We start from the raw sequence: 22,733 nt of genomic DNA, 5'->3' as shown, positions 1-22,733 counted from the left end.
CGGTCAAAAAAAAGAAGACCACCCAGCGGTAGCCGGGGACTCTATGTCTGCCTTCGCAGTCTCATCTTGGACTCTAGGAACCCACGCTGGCCCTGCCCAAAATGTTCCCAAATACGATTAGGTCACCGCCATCGCCGTCCTTTAAACCCTTTATGGCTACCCACTGCTCTTTGGATAAAGGCCCAAGGTCACGACAAGGTCTGCGGCATGCCCCGCTTCCCGGCTAAACGTCCCCTGAGCAGACTTCACAAAAGGCACCTTCCGCTCTGTCCAACAGCCACAGAGCACTCTTGCAGGCACACACCGTTTCCTCCTCGTCTTGTCCCTGTGCCGGGAGCAGAAGGCATGTAAGATTTATAGTACCCATAACCCTAGGAAGCTTTCTTCACGGTCTTTAGCACTAGCTGCGGCTAAGCATTTGCAGGCTATCTGATTACGCGTCACGTCCGTCTCTCCTGAGCAGCACAGGTCTTACAGCCGCGACCCAGCACGGTGCTTTGGTGATAGAAGGTACACGACAAATTACCTGTCAGAGGAGTATGCGGTAATGACCGGATGAAAGGAAGAGGTGGGAGGGAGAAGACCAAGAACGGAGGGGAAGAAACAGCTACTTGGACGACGGGTCCAAGCGTTGTACGAAAGTAATTGGACACTGGGCGTCAGAGGTCTCAAGTATGTCCGTGACTTCAGCTAACAGCCAACAGCCATTACCACTAATGACAATGTAATCCTAGGACTGCATAGTTATTATTAGTGAACATAATAATAAAGATCCATCTTGAGGAGGAAAACCCGAAATCTAGTATGAAAACTTACGTTTGCGACAGCATCGTTTACAATAGGGAAAAACTGAAAACAGCCGTCAAGTTCAAAGTTGAACACATGGTCACATAAATTCTGGAAGACCCATGAATTAGTTACATGACACATAAGAGTGGTATTTACAGAGTTAACGTCACGGGAAATGTTTAAATCATAACAAGTGAACAGAACACAAAACTGTAAACACAGAACAACTTCAGCTTTTGGAAAACAATGCGCCCAAGTGGCAGGCACCGACCAACCCCACAAGAAAGCCTTCCTTTCTGAGGCAGCCCCATTCTGCCCACCTTCCTCTGAGAAGGCCAGGCTTCCTCCCCAGACCCGGAGGGAGGATTGTGGGGCATCTAATAACCTCCTCTTGGCGATTCCGTTTCTCCGGCCAGTGATACATGTGACAATTCTGGCCAAGAAAACACAAAAAGCTGTCAGGGCTTCCTGTGACAAAGGATTCCTGCTGCCAACAGGTGATGTCCTGGGGTGGCAGAGTGGAGGCCGGGACAGGGCCGAGCTGCTCAATCAAGCAACCCCAGCACCGGCCTGTGTGCGGGATAAGCCACACGGCGCTGTGTGAAGCACGCCGACATGTACGGGTGTCTGACAGGCGTAGTTACCAGTGATTTTATTCAATTTAACAGTTTTCTGCAATTTTCAAGTTTCCTGTTATAAAGAATTACCACCCCTCAAATGGGGGGGAGGGTCCAGTAAGAATAAGAAAACAAATACAAACGGCATAAAACTCGCCCTTACGATGCGTGAAGCCTAGGGGCACCGGGGGCTCGGTCGGTTAAATGATTGGCTCTGGACTTCAGCTCAGGTCATGATCTCACGGTCCGTGGGTTCGAGCCCCGCGTCGGGCTCTGTGCTGACGGCTCAGAGCCTGGAGCCTGCTTGGGATTCTGTGTCTCCCTCCCTCTCTGCCCCTCCCCTGCTCGCACTGTCTCTCTCCCTCTCAAAAATAAGCATTAAAAAAAGCAGCTCCAAGTGTAGCAGTGGAAACAGTGTAAGACTCCACTTCGCAGCTACCAGAACAGCTCAAATAAAAACACCTGGGCAGTATCTGAACCTGGGGAGGCTACGGAGCAGCTAGAACTCTCATACACTGCCGGCGGGAACACTAACCGGTGCCAGCACCGTGGAAACTGTTTGGCCGCTCCTTCTAAGGCTAAGCATCCCACCACCGACACCCAGCAACTAGACTCCCAGGCACGCACTTACCAGGAAGATACAAAGAAGCGGCCACAAAAAGGCACCACGGAAGAAGGGAAGAAGGCTAACAGAGACCCGCGCAAGAGCAGGAAGGCGGAGTTGCCACCTCATGGAGACAGAGTTTCGGATTTGCAAGAGAAAAGGTTCTGGACGGTTGGCTGGCGATGTGAACGTACGTAAGACGATTGTACCATGTGCTTGAAAATGCTACACTTCGTGTAGCAATGTGTTTTGTACCTCAACAAAAAAAGACGAAAAAAATGGTCATAGAGCTTTATTCTTAAGAGCCCCAAACTGGAAACAAACCAATGTCCGTCATGTGACGAACGCACAAACACCCGATGTCCGTTCACACACAGGGTAATGACACGCGCGACCCGCTTGATCCCGACCAGAAGAACCACGCACAGAAGTGCACGTTGTAGAACTCCATTTGTGTGAAATTTTACAGCAGCTCAGCTGATGTATGGAGATAACAGACATCACCACAGTGGTGACTCTGGGGAGACTGGTTTCTGGCAGTGGCATGAGGGAACTTTCTGGGGTGATAGAAAGGTTTTAATTTCCCGATTTGGATGGTGACTAGCGGACATATATATTTATCAATATTCACTGAAGTATTTGCCGTCTATTGCACGTAATTGTATCTTAATAAAAAAGGGTCTTAGGGAAACAGCACATAAGGGCTAGAGGGGCTCCACCTGTCCTTTGGCTACACATGGACGAGTTCTTACCCCACATGGACAGCCACAGAGAAACACTATGCCGTGCGGTGATTCGTGGATATGCTAAGCACGTTAAAATTAAAAGAATTATACATACACATGTTTCAATCTCAGTTTTGTGGAACAAGCGTTGATATTCTGATAAATTATTTTAAAAAGGAAAAATACATATGCATTAATGTAATGTAAAATAAAATATAGACCATCTAATTCAAACTGATTTTATTTAAAACATGATGCAGCATTTTCATAAAATATTTGTTAAAATCTAAAATAAAATGGAGTATTAGCTGTTTAAAATAATTAAAAAAGCAAAACATAAAATACTGGAATACAGAATGAGAAAAAACCACTTTAAAGCTTGCAAGCAAAGGAAGAAATCAAAAAGCACAAAATTCGTCTACAGAATAACGAAAAGCAGGTTTTGTATGTTTAATGAAAAAGCCAAAATTAGATGGCAAACAACAAATCAGAAAAATATCCACGGCAAGTAAAGTTGTTTTTATAAGGAGCACACATTCAGGTTTTTTAAGGGAATTTGTATAATTTGTAAAAAGTAACTTAAATGCAATAAAGTGAATAGACAAAATATTGACTGAGAATTAAAAAAAATGGAAATAAACATGGTAACCGTCTGTAAAGAGCTCAAACTTAATCACAAGAAAAGATACACATTAAAACCAGACAGTAATTTTCAATGTAACAAAGATTTTCTGGTTTTCGTTAAAACGCCCGGTCCCGGAGCGGACACGGCGCTGGGCAGGGTGCTGGGCAGGGTGCTGGGCACGCGGTCTTCGAGAAGCGCGTCGGGACCGAGTCCAGCACCGCAGGCCGCAGCAGATGTAGGCAGGGCCTGGAGCCTGGAGGGGAGCGTGGGGTTACACAGCGGCCCTCACCCCGAGCGTCTATTTCTAGGAGAACTACTCTGTGCTAAAGAAGAAACTAAACGGCACCCGCTCCGCTCCCTTTTTCGTTGGGAGTGGGCGTGGCACAGGTAGGCTTCTGGAAGGTAAGGCCCCTCTCGGGGAAAGACAGACGTGCTCTGTACGTAGGGCAGACGTGGGCCTTCCCGGGGACAGGGCAGAAGACCAACACCGCACAGCCCCGGGGCCGAAGCGCCACTGGCCCCCCATCCGGCCGCCACACACCCCGAGCCAGCCCGGGGCCGGGAACAGAAGCGCCTGGACGAGCGCATAGGGGAGGCGAGGTGCAGACGGCCACACAGAGCTGCACGGGGGCGAAACGCAGTAAGTCCCTGAGAGAGACCCGTGCACCTCTACGTCTGCAGCCCAGAGACGCACACAGAACTTCATTTACTTAACAGCTGCGACTGTAAAACCCCAGAAAGGTCAGGGGGGCACGCACCACAGGCCGGCCTCTGCAGGGTGAGGTGAGCTGCAGGTCTCATCTCTTTTAGAATTTTCTAATTGGGATTTTTTAGCCTTTCTTGAGTGTTTGGTATTCAAAAGGGAAAAAATGTTAAAGTTCACAACTCTTGATCCCAAAACTCCAATCAAAGAATGAGTTATTTATAAAAGGCTTAGAACAATGCCTGGCACATTATAAGTGCTCAAATAAATGTTTTAAAAATAAATACCCTAAGGAAAAGCCTCCAACTATGGAAAAAGCCTCCATATACACCATATCATTGTTGAGAAAGGTTTGAGTGGGGAGCGAAACATTTCACGGGGTGGAATTTCCACGTGGCTTCTCCGTGGGGCCCGACCTTGGCCTGTGCAGGCACACGGGGAGAGGCTCTGCGTTTGCAGGGTGGGCCCGGAGTCCTGGAGTCTGCAGACATTTACAGCGAGAACTGTATCTATCAGGCAGACTGGAGTCCTCATCAACACGATGGCAGCATTTTCTCCCTCTGGGCAGACTTTCATTCATGCATTTAATAAACACTTATCAAGCACGTGCTGCGTGTCAGGCACTGTCCTAGGTCCTAGAAACACACCAGTAAATGAAACAAAAATGCTTTTACTCATTATTCTCATGAAGCTGATGTTCTAACGAGGAGAGACAGGCAACAAACAACCACGCAACACCGATGGGTTATAAGTGTTAAGAGAAATAACGTCAATTAAGGACGGGGGCCCTCAAATCTACAAATAGGGCCGTGTTCCGGTGTTGATCCATAAGCAGAGAGAAGGGTGCCTAACCCATCCACGGAGGCCCAGGGAGGCTTCTGGGAGAATCGTGACCTGAACCCCGACAGCAGATCGTCTGAAGCCGTGGGGAAGGGCGGATGTGGTGGGAGCACGGGTGTGGAAAGGTCAGAGGGCACAGGAGCAGGGCCACACAGCAACAACTTGACGGACAAGCAAAACCAGGGCGGGCGTCCCAGTCGGAAGGCTCCGGAAGGGCCTCGAAGCAGGATCCGAGCAGGGGTGCGCGCACACGTACACGCGGCAGTCATTCCACGTGGGTACAGACAAGCGGTTTACTCTGGCATCCCAGGAGTGGGCCCGTGACACACCTGTCCAATTATGGTGTCCCTGTCCCCTTGTCCACAGTGACCAGTTTACAATGCAGAAGAGCACTGCAAAGTCATCAGCTTGGGGCTGCCAGTGCGTACAGAGAAAACAGCAGAAAATGAGGCCAATAAGCAAAAAAAGGAGCAGAGAAAGGCAGGGCCAAGAGTCTGTGACATTATTTCAGCCACACCTGAGGCTCATCCTTGGACCTCCAGTTAAATTGTCAAAGGCGGAGGGGCTCTTTTTTGCTTGAGTTCACACTGGGTTTCTGCCATCTACGACTGGGTTAACGCACCCTCTTTTTGGGAAAGAGCTTTACTCTGTGTGTGGTGGTGACGGGGTTCAGGGGGGATGAGAGCATACACCCTGGCAGAGTTTCTCCCATTACGGTTGATGAAGACGGTGAACTGGGTGCTTTAGGGCACCTGGGAGGGTACAGAGGCAGTAACAGCTTCTCGGGCGGAGGAACCTGGGGGGCGTGTAAGTCTATATGGGCGAGGAACATGAACCTGTGAGTTGGTATAATCCACTCTACAGCCCTAAGACATCGTCACATAGAACCCAGAACCACAGCTGACGGAAACCACCACCAACATCAACTGTTTGAAACCAGTTTACTATTCCCACATTAATGCCCATTAGTCACAGGTCTTTCCTAACTATTTCATATTGCCACAAAGCTAGTATCTTGAACTCTTTACCTCTATACCAAACAATCATCCGGTGTTCTCCAGAAAACTTAACTCAGGCAGCTGGACCCAATATGGTCCAAACCTAAGATGTTAAAGCAAAATAAACTGCTATATCTCAAGAGATCACTACAGATGCCCAGAGCTCAGATTCTCTTGTTCACATATTTGAAAACTCTCAACAGTTGGCCACAGATCAGCATTCCAATCTTGGTCTGAGACACAGCTTTAAATCTTTAGGTCCTTGGGAGCACCTGGGTGGGTCAGTCAGTTAAGTGTCTGACTTCAGCTCAGGTCATGACCTCCGGGTTTGTGAGCTCGAGCCCTGCATCGGGCTGACTGCTGTCAGCACAGGGCCTGATTTGGATTCTCGGTCCTTTGTTCTCTGACCCTCCCCCACTGGCGTGTCCACGCTCCCTCTCAAAAATAAACAAACATTAAAAAAAAAAAAAAACCACCAAATCTTTAAGTCCATGAATAGGAAAGATGCTCATATTATACTGTTACTGTGTAACAGTGACTTAAGGCAGCCTTTGTGTATTGAGCAATGGGTCTCAGTCTGGCAGAAACAACAATACCTCAAGATTTTTTCTTCTCTCCACAGGCATTTCCCAAATACCTACTGTGTGCCCACGATCTCAGCACTGTGTGCCCGTGAGCCTTCCCTTTTTCTCTGGGTGAAAAGGCCAAATCTCGGTTCACATCTGGACCATGCTGGGTAAAATGTAAAATAAAAGATAATTTATCACTGAACAATTTGAAATATTATTCTTGAAGCAAATACTGGCCCTCTAAGCTCTGCTTATGCCTCCCTTATCCCCCTACACAGGTTCACACTGCCAGGGCGTGCTCTCCCTCTCTCCCTCTCTCTCATCACTGAGAAATAACAAGGCTCAAGCTCCATACAGCCTGAGAAGCCTGGGTTCTGGGTTCAAGTTCCAGTTCTGCCATTAACTAGTCTCAGGATTGTGGCTGAGACTCCTATTCTGCATCTGCAAAACGGGGATATGCTTACTTCCTGCACTGGGTTGCCGGACGAATGAAAGAAGTTAGCGTATGTAAAGTGCTTGGGACAGTGTCAGGCACACAGCAAGTACTCAATAAGAAGCAATTATTAATTAATAATTACTTAATAAGTGAAGCCCTAACCTCTTTCCAGTTCTACAATTTTATGAGGTCTTTAGTAGAGAGATTGTGGGTTTTGAGATTCCCCCCCCCCACCCAGGTCTGCTTCATCGTATCTGGCAGAATAGCAAACATCCAAAATAGCAAAAAGTTCCCCGCTCTCAATCCGCCGAAGCAAAGGGGCACCTTCAGCAAGGGAGCAAGTTCAAGCGCCTGGGTGCCCTGGCCTTACTCATAGCAGCTTGACACTTCGAATTCTGACAATTACCGTGCAAAGCAGACATCATTACCTTCGTTTTGCAGATAAGCCCGAGTAGGAGCAGAGCAGTTAAATAACTCAGTGTCGCACAGATGGCAGACGGCACACCTGACTCCAAAGCTCACGCCCCTTTCCACTCTTACCTCTCTGCGGCCCGTGCAGCGAGCACGCAAGTGTTTGTTAAATAAAGAAAAAGACATTCGGATGCTTCGACGCGAGGGGGACAAGCCTTGCTTGGTAAAGATGGAGTTGGCACCTTCGCCCACACTCGCTCGACAATCTGACGCTCCCCGTGACCTACTCGGCCTCCCCCTCCGGCAGCAGCCACCGTAGGGACCTCTGTGTGCCAGTGCCCTGCCCTCCCGGCTAGGCGCCTGCTGAGACTGCCCCCCGCTGCCCGGAAAACCCAAGGACAGGTATCCCTTCTGGAAAGGCAAGTTTCCCAAACTCTGACATCACACGGAACACCTGCGGCAGGCTTACCCGCTAGCGGGGCCCAAGAATCACGCCGGGCGGATGGAGGACGGAGGACGGGGAGGTGACGCAACGAGGCCTCCCGCAGCAGGGCCAGGCCGAGGCTCGGCGCGGTGGCCGCGACCCGCTGCGGGCTGTCCACGGCGGACGCCCACGCCTTCCCCGCGGGGGGCGCGCAGGGCCGGCGCGGGCCGGCCGGGGGGGCCGCGGGGCGCAGGCAGTCCGGGCGGGGACGCGGCCCGGGAGCCCCGCGAGCCCCGCGTCCAGCCGCTCTCGCGCCCAGGGCGGCGGCGCCCCCGGTCCCCAGCTGCTGGGCTCCGGCCGGCACGCGCGCCAGAGCATCCGCGCGCCCCGGGCGCGCACGCGCGCGCGCGCGCGCGCGGGCCGGCGCACACGCGCACGCACGCACCCTCGCCGCCCGCCCCCGCCCCCGCCCCGCGCCCCCTTCCTCAGCCGCTCCGGCCGGGAAGGGGATGCAGAGAAGGAAACAGCCTCTTACCCGGTGCGGTGATCCTCCGGGCCGCGGCCCGACCCCACAGGCTGCCACGGCCGCGGACCCTCCCCGCCCGCCCCCACCACGTAGCCGCGCCACCGCCGCCGCCGCCGCCGCCGGGAATCAATGGCCCGGTCGCCGAGTGGTGACGTCACGGCGCGCCGGGCGTGGGCGGCAGCATCACGTGACCGTCGCCTCTTTTGTCTGCGTCGCGGTGGCGGGGGTTCCGCCGTCCCGGGCTCCCGGGGGCTCGCCGGGGTGCTGGTGCGGGGGGCGGCCCGCGGGTGCGCTCCCGGCCTGGCGCGGCGCGAGGTGCCTCGGGGGTTTCGGTGGCGGTCAAGTGCACGGGGCCGGTTACTACGACGCCGCAACCGCTGGTCCTCGGATGGCCCGTTTCTTTATTTATTGTTTTTCGGACGGCCCGGTTTAATTTCGAAGGTCATTCGGTGTTCGCCCTCTCACCGCCCGACCCACTGACTTCAGTGTGGGGATGAGTCTCCATCCTTCACCGCTGCCGCCCCTCGGAATTCGTCTGCATCCTGATTTGTGTTTACAGCACCTCTTCCATCGCTGCAACGGACTTTCACGTTTATATTCATTATTAAGCGATATAACACTACTTTCGTTTTTTAACTTTTGTCTAGCGTTCTGGACTTTTCACAAAGATGTTGCTAAATGTCTTGGCCCATTCAAGCTGCTTTAACAAGCCACCACGGGTTTAGAAACAACAGGTTCTCAAGGCTGGAAGCAGGGTGCCAGCCTGGTCCCCTTCCTGGGGGTAGACTTCTGATGTGGCCGAAGGCCTAGGGGTCTCCGTGGGGGCTCTTTCCTGCACCCCCAATCCCAGTCACGAGTGCTAGCGCTTCCCAGTACGAGGGCTTCAGCGTGCTTATCCTGGGGGGACACCAGCATTCATTGTCACTGCCACATAATAGTCCATTATGTGAGTGTATCATTGTCCATTCTCCAGCTGCTGAACGGTTATGCAATCTCTAGGTCTGTTTGCTTAGTTTTGCTTTTGTTGTTTGTTTTTGCGATTTCCAACAGTGTGGTTACGAGCAGTGCCTTTTGGTGTTTCTGTACAAAAATTTCTCTTGGGCACGTTTACCTACGAGTAGAATTGATGGGCTTTGGGTGTGTCACGTTCGACTTTATATGATGGTGCCGTATCTTTACCCAGAGTGGTTATGCCGCCAGTTCCACTTGTACCGGCACCATATCTCCCCTCACACTGCAGGCTTCTTGATTTCGGGCCATGAAAGGGGAGTTATATAGTCTCCTGTCCTGGCTTTATTGGCATATCCCCGAGGTTCAACATCTCATATAGTGTGTTGGCCATCTGTAGTTCTTGACTGTGAAATACAAGTGTCTGGGGCTGGAGGGATGTCAAGGCAGAGCGAGGAAAAAGATAAGACCACGAGGTGGCAGTAACACACACACAGGCTTTCTTTGGGTCACCTTTGACAGATTTGTAGGTGGGGAAGGCCCTCAGAACTAGACAATCCAGAGACTCTGGAGCATTTAGATGGGGAGGAGACCAGATGTTAGGTGTCCCTTGCTCTGCAGCCCAGCAGGGAGTCGCTGGGTCAGAAAGCTCTGAAGGGCAGCCGCAGGTTGGGGTCATTATAGCCACAGGGTTTATCTTCTCTGTGACCAGCGGATGTTGGGTGCAGTTTCGTGAAGTATGCAAAACAGGCACGTGGCTCTAAGTGGCTAACAGCTTGTCGGAACAGTGTGTAAAACAACTGGATGTGTAAAAATTTGAGCTTGGTACTTACTGGCAGGTTTTGAGTTTATAGGTCCCAGCCTGCTGTACGGAAATAAACAACCTAGGGGGCCATCCTTGACTCACTTTTATGATACCCGTTCATGTCTTTTCCTCACTGTTTTTTTTTTTTTCTAGTGGATTGTACTGAACACTGCTCCTTTGTCACTTATCTGTTGCAAATTTCTTCTCATGTCGTGTTGCTTGTCTTTTCACTTCCTATTTTGATAAAAACGTTCTTTTTTAAAAAATTTTACTTAAGAATTTTACTTTTTAATTTTTAAAGATTTGCTTATTTTGAGAGAGAAAATGAGCAGGAGAGGGGCAGAGAGAGAGAGAGAGAGAGAGAGAGAGAAAGAAAATCCCAAGCAGTCTCGGCACTGCCAGCACAAAGCCTAACGCGGGTTTCCACCTCACAAACTGTGAGATCGTGACTGGAACCAAAATCAAGAATTGGATGCTTAACCAACTGAGCCATCCAGGCGCTCCGATAAATACATGTTCTTAACTTTGAGTTTATAAGTGTTTATTCTGTTTTTTTCCGCACCCCAATATACATTAACTTATACTTCCAAACATATTTAGTTTTGTTTTTGATGTTTGAATTCTTATGCTCTCTGGAATTTACTTTGGCTTATGGTTTTACTTTTTACATGCACATGAGTTTTCCACCCCCCAGGTTTGTTTTTTTACTAGCCCCTCCTTTCCCAACTGATTGTCATGCCAACTTGGTCATATATTACCGTTCCGTTTGTGCATGGCCGTATTTCTAAACTGTCTATTCTGTTCTACTGGACAATTTGTCTTAGTGTCCACACCACACTGTTTAATTACCATAGTTAAATAAAAAGTCTTGGTTATTTAGGAGGGAAAATCTTCCTTATTTTTCTTCTTCATCTTCCATCTTGGCTATTCTTGGCCCTATGTTTTCCCAGACGTATTTTAGAACGAGCTTCTCAAGTTGCGTGGGCACACACACCCACACACATACACAAAACCTGTTGGGATTTTAATTGACATTGCGTTGAATATACAGATAAGTTTGGACAGAATTCACATCTTTATGATTCTGTGTCTTCCAATTCATAAACAAGGAATAGCCATCTTCTTACTAGGTCTTCATTAATGTCTTTTCAGTAAAGCCTTATTATTTTCTGAATCCAGATCTTGCACATTTTTTGTTGGGTTTATTCTTAGATACTTTGTAGCTTGTGATGCTATTGTAAGGGATATTCTTTAAATTTACACTTTGTAATGGTCTGTTGCTGGAGTAGAAATAAATTTGAGTTTTGTATATTGATGTTGTATCCAGCCACCATGCTGGATACAACACTTAGTCTTTGATTTTAATAATTTGTTCTTTCTAATAATTTGTAAACAATATGTAGACAATCATTATATGAAAATAATGTGAGTTCCAGTCATTTTTGCTTTTTATTTTTCTGAATGTATAACACTAGTTAATTAACAGAAATGGTGATGTTCTCCTGACATTCTTGACTTGGGCAGTCTGGACTTGATTTTGAGTTTTGAAAAGTAAATTTTGAATTATTTTGTAGACTTATTTTTGGTAAATAAATTTAGAATGATATTTTGGTAGGCTTTTTGTAAACCCCCTTTGTCAAAGAAGGTTCCTCTTGTTCCTAATTTACTGAAAAGTTTTAAAAAAAATTTTTTTTTTAACGTTTATTTATTTTTGAGACAGAGAGAGACAGAGCATGAACGGGGGAGGGTCAGAGAGAGGGAGACACAGAATCTGAAACAGGCTCCAGGCTCCGAGCTGTCAGCACAGAGCCCGACGCGGGGCTTGAACTCACAGACCGTGAGATCATGACCTGAGCCGAAGTCGGCCGTTTAACCGACTGAGCCACCCAGGCGCCCCGAAAGGTTTTTTATTTTGAATGGATATTGAATTTTTTTTTTTTTTTTTAATTTTTTTTTCAACGTTTTTTATTTTTGGGACAGAGAGAGACAGAGCATGAACGGGGGAGGGGCAGAGAGAGAGGGAGACACAGAATGGGAAACAGGCTCCAGGCTCCGAGCCATCAGCCCAGAGCCTGATGCGGGGCTCGAACTCACGGACCGCGAGATCGTGACCTGGCTGAAGTCGGACGCTCAACCGACTGCGCCACCCAGGCGCCCCTAATGGATATTGAATTTAATCAAAAAATTTCTACAGCTAATGAGATGATCATATTTTTCTCTGCCTTTAATATATTGATAAAGGACATTAATAGACTTTCTAATATTAAATTGTCCTTACACTCTTACGATAAACTACTTGACCATAAATTATGATCAATTTTCTATGCTGTTTTACTCAGCTTATATGGTATGTAGGATTTTTACTTTTGTATTAATGAACATCATGGGCTTGTGATTTTCCTTTCTCATTCTGCCTTCATCTGTGTTTTAAGGCTCATAGAATGATACAAGGTGTATTCCTTCTGTTTAGATATCCTCTGGAATATCTTTCCCTTCTAGTTTTGGGAGAATTCACCTATAAAACTATCTGGGCTGGGTATTTTCTTTGTGGAAAGAGATTGATTGATTGATTTATTTATTTATTTATTTATTTATTTATTTATATTTTTTTGAGTAAACTCTACACCCAGGGTGGGGCCCAAACTCATCACCTCAAGACCAAGAGTTGCCAGGTCTACTGACTGAGCCAGCCAGGCACCCCTGTGAGAAGATTTTTAAATACTGCTTTCATTTCATTAATACTCATGAGACTGTGAGACTGTTTAGGTATCTTATTTCTCCTTGAAGCGGTTTAAAGAACTTCTCCACTTCCTCTAAGATTTAAAGTTTATTGGCGCAAAGCTGTTGGTAGTGTTGTCAGTCCCTGCCGTGTTTGCAGTTACCTCTCCTTTCACGTCTATAATATTGCTTGTAGTAGACTGTGTTACTGTTCCTCCAATATTTGCCCCCCTTCTTGTAAGAGGACTGCACATTCACACCCGTTACCTGATTTGAAGTGCCTTTTGTGGGAGGAATATGGACACCCACTCGTCTGGCAATGGCTTTGGTCACAGTGACATCATATCTGAGCAGACATTTTAGAGGCTATCGTATGTGTCTGCCCTAGCTCTCTTGCTCTTTCTTCTCTGCCATGAGAGTGGCACGGCTGTCCCTGGGGGTCCCCAAATGGAGAGGACACGTGGAGGAAAGTCTGATGGTGATTCTGTAGTTGGCCTATGCAGCAGGCAAAAAATAAACGAAATTTGGAATTTTGTCAGCTACCACGGCACATTATAGTCAAAAAATTTATTTTATTTACATCCAAGCTTGTTAACATCTAGTGTAGTGATGATTTCAAGAGTAGAATTTAGTGATTCATCACTCACACGTAACATCCAGTGCTCATCCCAACAAGTGCCCTCCTTAATACGCATCACCCATTTAGCCCATCCCCCACCCAACACCTCTCCAGCAGCCCTCAGCTTGTTCTCTGTATTTAAGAGTCTCTCATGGTTCGCCTCCCTTTCTCTTTTTATCTTATTCTTTCTTCCTTTCCCCTATGTTCATCTGTTTTGTTTCTTAAATTCTACATGTGAGTTAAATCATATAATATTTCTCTTTCTCTGAGTGATTTCACTTAGCATAATACCCTCTAGTTCCATCCACATAGTTGCAAATGGCAAGATTTCATTCTTTTTGATTGCCCAGCAATACTCCATTGAATATATATCTCACATCTTCTTTATCCGCTCGTCTGTCCATGGATATTTGGGCTCTTTCTGTACTTTGGCTATTGTTGATAGTGCTGCTATAAACGTTGGGGTGATGCGCCCCTTTGAAACAGCACACCTGTATCCCTTGGATAAATACCTAGCAGTGCAATTGCTGGATTGAAGGATCCTTTTATTTTTAACTTTTTAAGAAACCTCCATACTGTTTTCCAGAGTGGCTGCACTAGTCAGGTGTGAGGTGGCATCTCACTGTGGTTTTGATTTGTGTTTCCCTGATGATGAGTGATGTTGAGCATCTTTTCATGTGTCTGTTCACCATCTAGATGTCTTCTTTGCAGAAGTGTCCATTCATGTCTTTTGCCCATTTCTTCGCTGGATTATTTGTTTTTTGGGTGTTGAGTTTGACAAATTCTATCTAGATTTTGGATTCTAACCCTTTATCTGATAGGTCGTTTGCAGATATCTTCTCCCATTCTGTCGGTTGCCTTTTAGTTTTGCTGATTGTTTCCTTCGCTGTGCAGAAGCTTTTTATCCTCATGAGGTCCCAATAGTTCACGTTTGCTTGTTTCCCTTGCCTCTGGAGACATGTTGAGTAAGGAGTTACTGTGGCCGAGGTCAAAGAGGTTGCTGCCTGTTTTCTCCTCTGGGATCTTGATGGTTTCCTGTCTTATGTTGAGGTATTTCACCCATTTTGAGTTTATTTTTGTGTCTGGTCTAAGAAAGTGGTCCAGGTTCATTCTTCTGCATGTCGCTGTCCAGTCTTCCCAGCACCATTTGTCGAAGAGATTGTCCTTTTCTCATTGGCTATTCTTTCCTGCTTTGTCGAAGATTAGTTGGCCATACGTTTGTGGGTCCATTTCTGGGTTCTCTATTCTGTTCCATTGATCTGAGTGTCTGTTTTTGTGCCAGTACCATACTGTCTTGATGATGACAGCTTCGTAACACAGCTTCAAGTCTGGTTATAGTCAAAACTGACTGATGAATTACTTATGTTATTTTTTCTCTGTGATAAATCACTGCAGAGGCTATTTTGTTGGCCTTTTCACAGAACCAACTCGTGGATTTTCTCTGTGTCTTGGCTTCCTGTTTCATTGTCTATTTCTGTTTCTGCTCTTATAATTATCATCTCTTTCCTTCTACTTTCTTTGGGTTTATTTTGTTTTCTGCTTCTTAAGTTTTGTGCTTACTTTATTAATGTTTAACCTGTCCCCCCTTATATAAAAAACATCTAAAGCAATAATTTTCTCATGAAGGACTACTTTTCATATCCCACTTTCTTTCCCACTTTCCCACTTCATGTCTCTTTCTTTCTTCCTTTCTTTCTTCCTTCCTTTCTTTCTTTCTTTCTTTCTTTCTTTCTTTCTTTCTCACTTTATTTCTTTCCTTCTTTCTTTCTTTTTCCTTCTTTCCTCCTTTCTTTCTTCTTTCTTTTTTAAAGTAGGCTCCATGCCCAATGTAGGGCTTGAGCTCATGACCCTGAAATCAAGAATCGCATGCTCCTTCGACTGAGCCAGCCAGATGTCCCTCCCACAAGTTTTGATAGATACTGTTTTCATTATCATTAAGTTGTAAAATGTATCTAAGTTTTTATTATGGTTTCTTCTTTGACTCATGAGTTATTTAAAAAACATGTTCTTAAATTTCAGAATCTATCACAATTTTAAATTAATTCTAAATACTTGCATTGTGATCGGAACATAGTTTTTGTGATAGTTTTCTCTGGAATTTGTGGATAGTTGCTTTTTGGCCTAGTATATGCTCTAATCTTATAAACGTTCCATGTGTGCTTGAAGAAAGTTTGCTTTCTTTCACTATTGGGTATAAAATTAATATATTGGTGCAAGCTTGGTACTTTTGTTGTTCAAATATCCTGTATCTTTGCTGGTCTTTTTTTTCCCTTTTCTGTCTGCTTGGATCAGTAGTCATAGATGAAGTCATGCTGAAAACACAGGTTTCATGACATGACTACCACCGGTGGTACCTTTGTCAATTTTTCCTTGTAGTTTTTACCAGTTTATATTCTCTATATTTTAAACATGTTTCATTAGGTGCTTATATGTTTAGAATTGCGTTAGTATAATTTTTGGTTAACTAAATCTTATGTCATTACACAGTTATCCCTTTCTATTTCTTTGCTGCTCTTTATCTTAAGGCCTATTTTTTGTCTGATATTAACATAGTCAAATCAGCTTTCTTGTAGTGAGCATTTGCTTAGAATGTCATTTTGATCCTTTTATTTTCAACCTAAGTTCTTTTGCTTTAGATGTACTCATATACATAGCCGGGTTTTTGAAAATTCTTAACTGGCAATCTCTGTTTTGTAACTGTCAATTTTTGGTCACATGTATTTGTTGTAATTGTTTTTATATATATTTATTTTATTAAAAATATTTTTAAAGTTTATTTTTACTTATTTTGACAGAGAGAGAGAAAGAGAGAATAAGTGGGGAGGGGCAGATAAAGAGGGAGAGAGAGGGTCCCAAGCAGGCTCCACACTGTCAGGCTAGAGCTGGACATGGGGCTCGAACTCACAAACTGTGAGATCATGGCCTGAGCCGAAATCAAGAGTCGGTTGTTTAACCGACTGAGCCGGTCAGGCGTCCTGTAATTCCTAATATATTTAGACTTTGAGTCTATTTTACTTTTTGATTTCTTCTTGTTCTATGTATTTTGTTTCTGATCTTTTTCTTTCTTGTGTTCCTGTTCTTGGATTAACTGAGTTCCTTCTGAAACTTTTTTTTTTCCTATTCCACATTTTTCTTTTGAAAGATTTGGAATTATACTTTCTCTTTTTCTAGTGTTTTTTTTTTTTTTTTTAATTTGTCACGCATTCTAATTGAACAAGGTCCAGGGTTTAAGCAGTGTTGGCACTCCTCTAGACAGCACAGGAGCTCTGAAAGCTTTGGCTCTTTGCGCTCTCCTTCTGACTTGCACAGAGCTGTTGTCTCCGTTCTTTTTTCTGTCTTTTTAACTGCACGGATCAGGCATTGTCGTATGTTTGTTTGGGTTCACACACAGAGAAAGGAGAGCCGATGCGAGGATGTGTTTACCAAGTAGCTGCCACTTAGTACAACTGGGACAGCTCAGCCTTGGGGGACTGTCCTTCCAGAAGCCATAGAAAGCGTGTCTCAGGGAAGTCGGCCTGCAGGAGTATCTTAAAGGTGTCTTCAATCACTCAATAAACTCTCCTGGAGAGAAGAGAGGAATCTCCCTACCGACCCGTTTCCTTCTGTCGTGAACGTCGACTCCCCTGCCCTTCTGTGTTGTGCCGCGTGTCCCCCGCTGTCTGACAGCGGGGGTCAGCGGGGCAGCCGCGGGGCAGGCAGGGCGGCCTGGGGCGCGGCCGTCGGCGCACCTGCTTGGTGTCTGTGCACAGGGGGCCCCAGCAGCGGTGGCTGGCGCTGAAATTCAGCGTTCTGGAGACAGGTGAGGCCGAGGGACTGAGCACATGACGACCAGCAGGGAGGGAGAAGGGACGGCACGTTAGAGGCACAGGTGTGGGGGCGCGCTCGCCCTTGAAGACGTCCTTGAAGACGTGCAGGAATAGTCCAAGTGCGGACTCCCTTTGTGTGAACCCTCGTGCGCGCCGTTTTGCCGTCACGTCCTTTCTGTAAGCTCCGGGGGGACGCACGCGAGTGTGGACCCCTAGCCTCGGAAGTAACTAGAAATGGAGGGACAGGCCGCTGGGCGGCAGGGAGGTGTGTGGGTGCAGAGGCTTTGGCTGTGGGGTTTGGGAGAGAAAGAAAACTAAGGCAAAGGAAGTCTTTGAAATGGCCCGTCTCCGTGTCCCTCCAGGAGTGTTACTAAATACGGCAGGTCATGTACGAGAGCCGGATCACAGTGTTCTGTTATCTTCTGATGGGCTCTCGAAGTTATTATTGGCAGAATTTTTCATTTGAGAGAAAGTTGGAAAGATACCTCTGGGCGCTGTTAAGCACTTCCTTTTTCAGACTCACCGAAGTAGGTAGAATAAATAAAAATCACGCAAAGATGTTTCAAACCAGATTGTGTCAGATCAAGCCTCCCATCAAGAACAATTAGAAAGGTGTGGGGCGCCTGGGCGGCTCAGTCAGTTAAGCGTCAGACTTCGGCTCAGGTCATGATCTCGCGGTTGATGAGTTCGAGTTCCAGGTCAGGCCCTGTGCTGACAGCTCGGAGCCCGGAGCCTGCTTTGGACTCTGTGTCTCCCTCTCTCTCTGCCCGTCCCCTGCTCACACTCTGTCTCAAAAATAAATAAACGTTAAAAGAAAAAAATGTTTTAAAGAACAATTAGAAAGGCTGGGTAAGGTATTCCTAGAATGTCTGAGAGCACAGAAAACAGGTCAAGACACTGCAAGAGAGCCCCATGGGGTGAGGCCAGAACTTGGCCCCACTTGAGCTCTTTGTTTCTAATTAAAAAAAAAAAAATGTTTATTTATTTTGAGAGAGAGAGCGCGAGCAAGCGAGCGCAAGTGGGGGAGGGGCAGAGAGACAGGGAGAGAGAGAACCCCAAGCAAGTTTGTGCTGTGAGCACAGAGCCCGATGTGGGGCTCGAACCCACGAACTGTGAGACCGCGACCTGAGCCAAAATGGAGAGTTAGACGCTCAGCTGATTGAGCCCCCTCCCGCCCCCCCCCCCCCGGGCGCCCCTCTTTACCAATTCTGGAGTTGAGTCTGATAGGGCAAGAAGGTGAGCAGAGCTTCTGGAAGTTTCCCAGGGAGATGATACTCGGAGTTGAGGGCTCATCAGTGAGGGGGGTCCTGGCAAACACCCCAGGCCTTCCCGTTGGGTCCCCAGGAGTAAGGATGAGCCAAAACAGGCTAGCGCTCCCAGAGGTTGAAATCCAGCTTGAATCAACTCAGTGGTGGGTTTATTCGGGTGGTTTGCCCTGTCCTAATCTGTCCTGTAAACAAGAATAAATCCTCTCTGGGTGAAGATAATATTATCCACTACTTCAAATTATCTCTATATTGTTTCCCACATTAGGTCTAGCACCTGATGACGAGGCATGTAAAACAGGGAAGCCTTTACCAAAACCTTGGCGAGAGGGATAACGGAAGAGGCCCCCAGGAGCTACAGATATTGGAGTCATCATACCCAGACTTTAAGACAACTGTGATTCATGTGTTCTAGAAATTAAAGTGTAAGATGGACAATTGCAGGAGAGAATTGGAGACTATAGCAAAAGTACCAAAGGGAAACTCTAGAACTGAAAAAATGCCATAACCGGTACTAATAATAGACGGGTTTAACAGTTGATTAGCAAACACAAAACAAAAGAAAGCAGATATAATGATACTAATATCACATAAAGGAGATTTTAATGTTTTAATGTATTTGTTTTCTATATTCTGATGTTTGATATCAGGTATTTACTAATTTTATATTGCTATCTCCTCTTCGCGAACTGACTTCATTATCATTATGAAATATTCTTCTTCATGTCCTTCTATCTTGCTACTGACTCTAAAATCTCAGTTCCATTGACTTTTGTAGATTCCTGTGCCAATACCGCACTGTGTTTGTTTGTTTGTTTGTTTGTTTAAATTTTTTCATTTGAGGGGCCCCCCGGGTGGCTCAGTCGGTTAAGCGTCTGACTTCGGCTCAGGTCATGATCTCACGGTTCGTGAGTTCGAGGCCCACGTCGGGCTCTGTGCTGACAGCTCGGAGCCTGGAGCCTGCTTTGGATTCTGTGTCTCCCTCTCTCTCTCTGCCCCTCCCCTGCTCATGCTCTGTCTCTGTCTCTGTCTCTCTCAAATATAAACATTAAACAAAAATTTTTTCTATTTGAAAGAGAGAGAGAGAGCACACACATGAGTGGGGAAGGGGCAGAGGGAGAGAGAGAAAGAGAGAGAGAGAGAGAGAGAGAGAGAGAGAGAGAGAGAGAGAATCCCAAGCAGGCTCCAGGCCCAGTGCAGAACCCGACACGGGGCTGGATCTCATGGACGGTGAGATCATGACCTGAGCCGAAATCCAGAGTTGGACACTCAACCGACTGAGCCGCCCAGGTGCCCCTGGACCACATTGTTTTTATTCCTATGCATTTAACTTGTTCCTGCCTCCCCTCCAGGGTAAACGTTCCCAACCAGTTTTTTATTATCCCTCAGAGGCGCTTACCACAAATGGGGTCACGGTATAGACATCGTCTTACCACTTACCTTTCATTCCCTCAACATCCAGACTTCCATACAGCTCTACACCACCTTTAGAAATGCGCTTTTTGGGGCGCCTGGGTGGCTCAGTCGGTTAAGCGTCCGACTTCGGCTCAGGTCATGATCTCACGGTCCACGGGTTCGAGCCCCGCGTCGGGCTCTGTGCTGACCGCTCAGAGCCTGGAGCCTGCTTCCGATTCTGTGTCTCCCTCTCTCTCTGCCCCTCGCCCGTTCATGCTCTGTCTCTCTCTGTCTCAAAAATAAATAAAAAACATTAAAAAAAATTTAAAAAATAAAAAAAAGAAATGCGCTTTTTGTCGTTTATGAAAATAATACTCTTACCTGAAAATTCGACAAATGCAAACAACAAACCCTTAATTTGCTTCTATCGGAGAGGCCGTTTGTTTCAGCGTGTCTGTTTCAGCGTGTCCCAGGGGCCTCCGGGCCTCCTCCTGCAGCAGACCCTCCCAAAACAAGACCCCCTCATCTGATGAGGTCAGCCTGGCCGCCACCCTCTGCAGGCTGGTCCTGGCTGGAGTCTCCCCACACTTTGCGGGGGGCTCGGGGGTCGGTCGGTGGGTGGTTTGAGGGCTGTGGGGAGGGCAGGGAGGGACGCGGCGAGCCCGGACAGCCCTGGAGGTGCTCGCTGGGGGAGAAGCCGCACCGTCCGCCTGCTCCTGCGGTCTCCTGACCTTCATAGGAATTGAACAAAAACAGCAAGATTGGAAGTGGAAGAAAGGCTGACCTTGAGGTAAAGCTTTCTTTGAAGTAGTTTCTAAAAGGTCCTTTAAAGTTAAACAGAACATTTAATGAAAACATTTCCAGGCCAAGGTAAGTGCGCTCTGTAGTTTGATGCGAGGATTCTTGATGAACAGAAGGTTATGTTTCCAGAAGTTTCCAGAACAATTTACTCAATTGTCTCAAAAACTAAAGGCCACCTCTGAGGTCTAACCAGTCAACCAACCAACCAACCAACCAAACATGTCCCCTCACCTTTTTTTTTTTTTTTTTTTTTTTTTTTTAAAGCAGAGAAAATGTCTTTTAAAATGTAAGCCCTGGGGTGCCTGGGTGGCTCAGTCAGATTCTTGATTTCGGCTCAGGTCATGATCTCATGGTTCGTGGGATGGAGCCCTGAGTCAGGTTTTGTGCTGGGCTCTCTCTCTCTTTCTGTCTCTCTCTCTCTGTCCTCCCTGCCCCCCTCCCACACTCATGCACTCTCTCTATATAAAATAAAAATTAAAAAAATAAAATGTGAGCCCTAAGTCTACATTTAGGGTCACTCTTTAACTTGTTAGGGGGAGAAATTCAAAAAGAGGAGACTATAAGCAGAATAGTCTTGCGTGTAAAAAAAAAAGTCACTTTTCAGAAAGAATAAAAACCTCAAACAGGAGACATAATGATAGAGATTTGGGGTGAACTCACTCCACCAGAATGATCCCTATCTGTCATTGAGAGGGTTCCCTCCCACCCTCCTGTCTCAGCCAGTGTAGACTAAAGCCACTTCTTATTGTGTTCTTTGTATCCGATTTCTTTTAATGTCCCAATGGTTAAAAAACACAATTCTTCTTAGAGAATCTTCAGGAGTTTTGGATGAAGATTTAAGCTAATTTGGCTGCTGGCACCAGATATTCTCCCGTGCATTTTATTCCAGGAAGAGCCATTTGGTCGGCGTTCTACTGGAAGTAATGTAGTTACTGCGGGGAAGAACCCATCTTATGTCTGATGACATCTTTAATAAAAATAAAACACACTCTGTGTCACTGTTTTCCCAGCCTGAGAATGAAGGACGCTAGGCAGTGGCAATGTGACCTGTTCGTGGCTCCCCCAGCCGAGACAGGAGCCCCCCGACTGAGCAGTCGTTTGTGTGGCTCTAGGGAGGCTGGCTGGAGGTCCCCGCTCAGGGCGCGACTGGCCAACGATGCCGGGCGGGCGAGGAAAGCCACTCACCCCCACCTCTCGGGCCAGTCAGCTCTCCTGCGATGGCCCTGTGATAAGTGGGGTAACGCTTCGCTGGGCTAGCGCAAAAATTGCAGTTGTGTCTGCCTTTGGTTTATTTCCTGTTCTCTGCCACCGCTGCACGCACACGTCCCCTCGTCTGCTGGCCTCTCTCCCACCTGCCATCTCACTGGTTATTTCAGGCCCCCGCGTCTCTCCCGAACCCCTGTGGCTCGTCTGCAGTCTTCCCACCGTGCGGCCGTTCAAGTTCCTGGGCGCGGTACCCGCGGACCCGAGCTGGTGGTTGGGCATCACCCTTGGGAGGGAGCCCGGGCCTCGTAGCCAGGCCGCCCCCCGCCCCCCCGCCCCGCCCGCCTGCCCTGACAGCGGGTGTTTGTAGTTCCTTTCTTCCTCCCTCCCTCTGTCACCTGATGAGCTCCTGCTGAATGTCCACCACCAACTTGACTCTGATCCCCTCTGGGAAGCTGTCCTCCGTCTGCCAAGGCTCAATGAGCTGTCCTTCCCAAGGGCCACAAGCTTGAGTTTCCTCCTCTGCCAATGGGCATAATAACCCCTTTACCGTATGGATTCGGTATCTGTCTGGTGGTCGGTAAGGTTTCCGTATATCCTGGTTTATGACTGTTGTCCCAGGTCGTGTGTGGTTAGGGGTCAGCAAGGATGGAGACCAGCTACAGGCCACAGTTTAATAGGATTGAGAGCCAAGACTGCATTAACGTGACCCGAACTCCAAGAAAGTCGTGCCCAGGAGGATGAGATGGAGAATGGCACTGTTTGTTTCAGGAGCTTCTAGAAAGTTCATTGACCTCAATCTAGACAGCCGGCCCTCGTGGGGGTAAGAGCCCCTTTCCCAGGGCTGCAGTTCACTCAACTGGCTCATCTGGTGCCTGTTTAGTTCTTGAGGCGCCGTTCAAAACC

The 22,733-nt window shown here is 47.2% G+C and overlaps 1 protein-coding gene across 1 annotated transcript in view; it reads right to left on the bottom strand.

Annotated features, from left to right (window-relative positions):
* ADAR (adenosine deaminase RNA specific) overlaps window positions 1-8,384 on the bottom strand; it is a 38,909-nt gene extending 30,525 nt beyond the window's left edge. The window contains exon 1 of the mRNA XM_058702145.1: window positions 8,277-8,384. The gene's annotated coding sequence lies outside the window, so the exon portion shown is untranslated. The remainder of the gene's footprint in view (window positions 1-8,276) is intronic.
* Between the last annotated feature and the right edge of the window lie 14,349 nt (window positions 8,385-22,733).

This window comes from Neofelis nebulosa, chromosome 15 (genome assembly GCF_028018385.1).
Source record: "Neofelis nebulosa isolate mNeoNeb1 chromosome 15, mNeoNeb1.pri, whole genome shotgun sequence".
Classification (NCBI taxonomy): domain Eukaryota; kingdom Metazoa; phylum Chordata; class Mammalia; order Carnivora; family Felidae; genus Neofelis; species Neofelis nebulosa.
The sequence above is the reverse complement of the archived record's forward strand: the minus strand, read 5'-3'. Positions and strand labels throughout refer to the sequence as shown.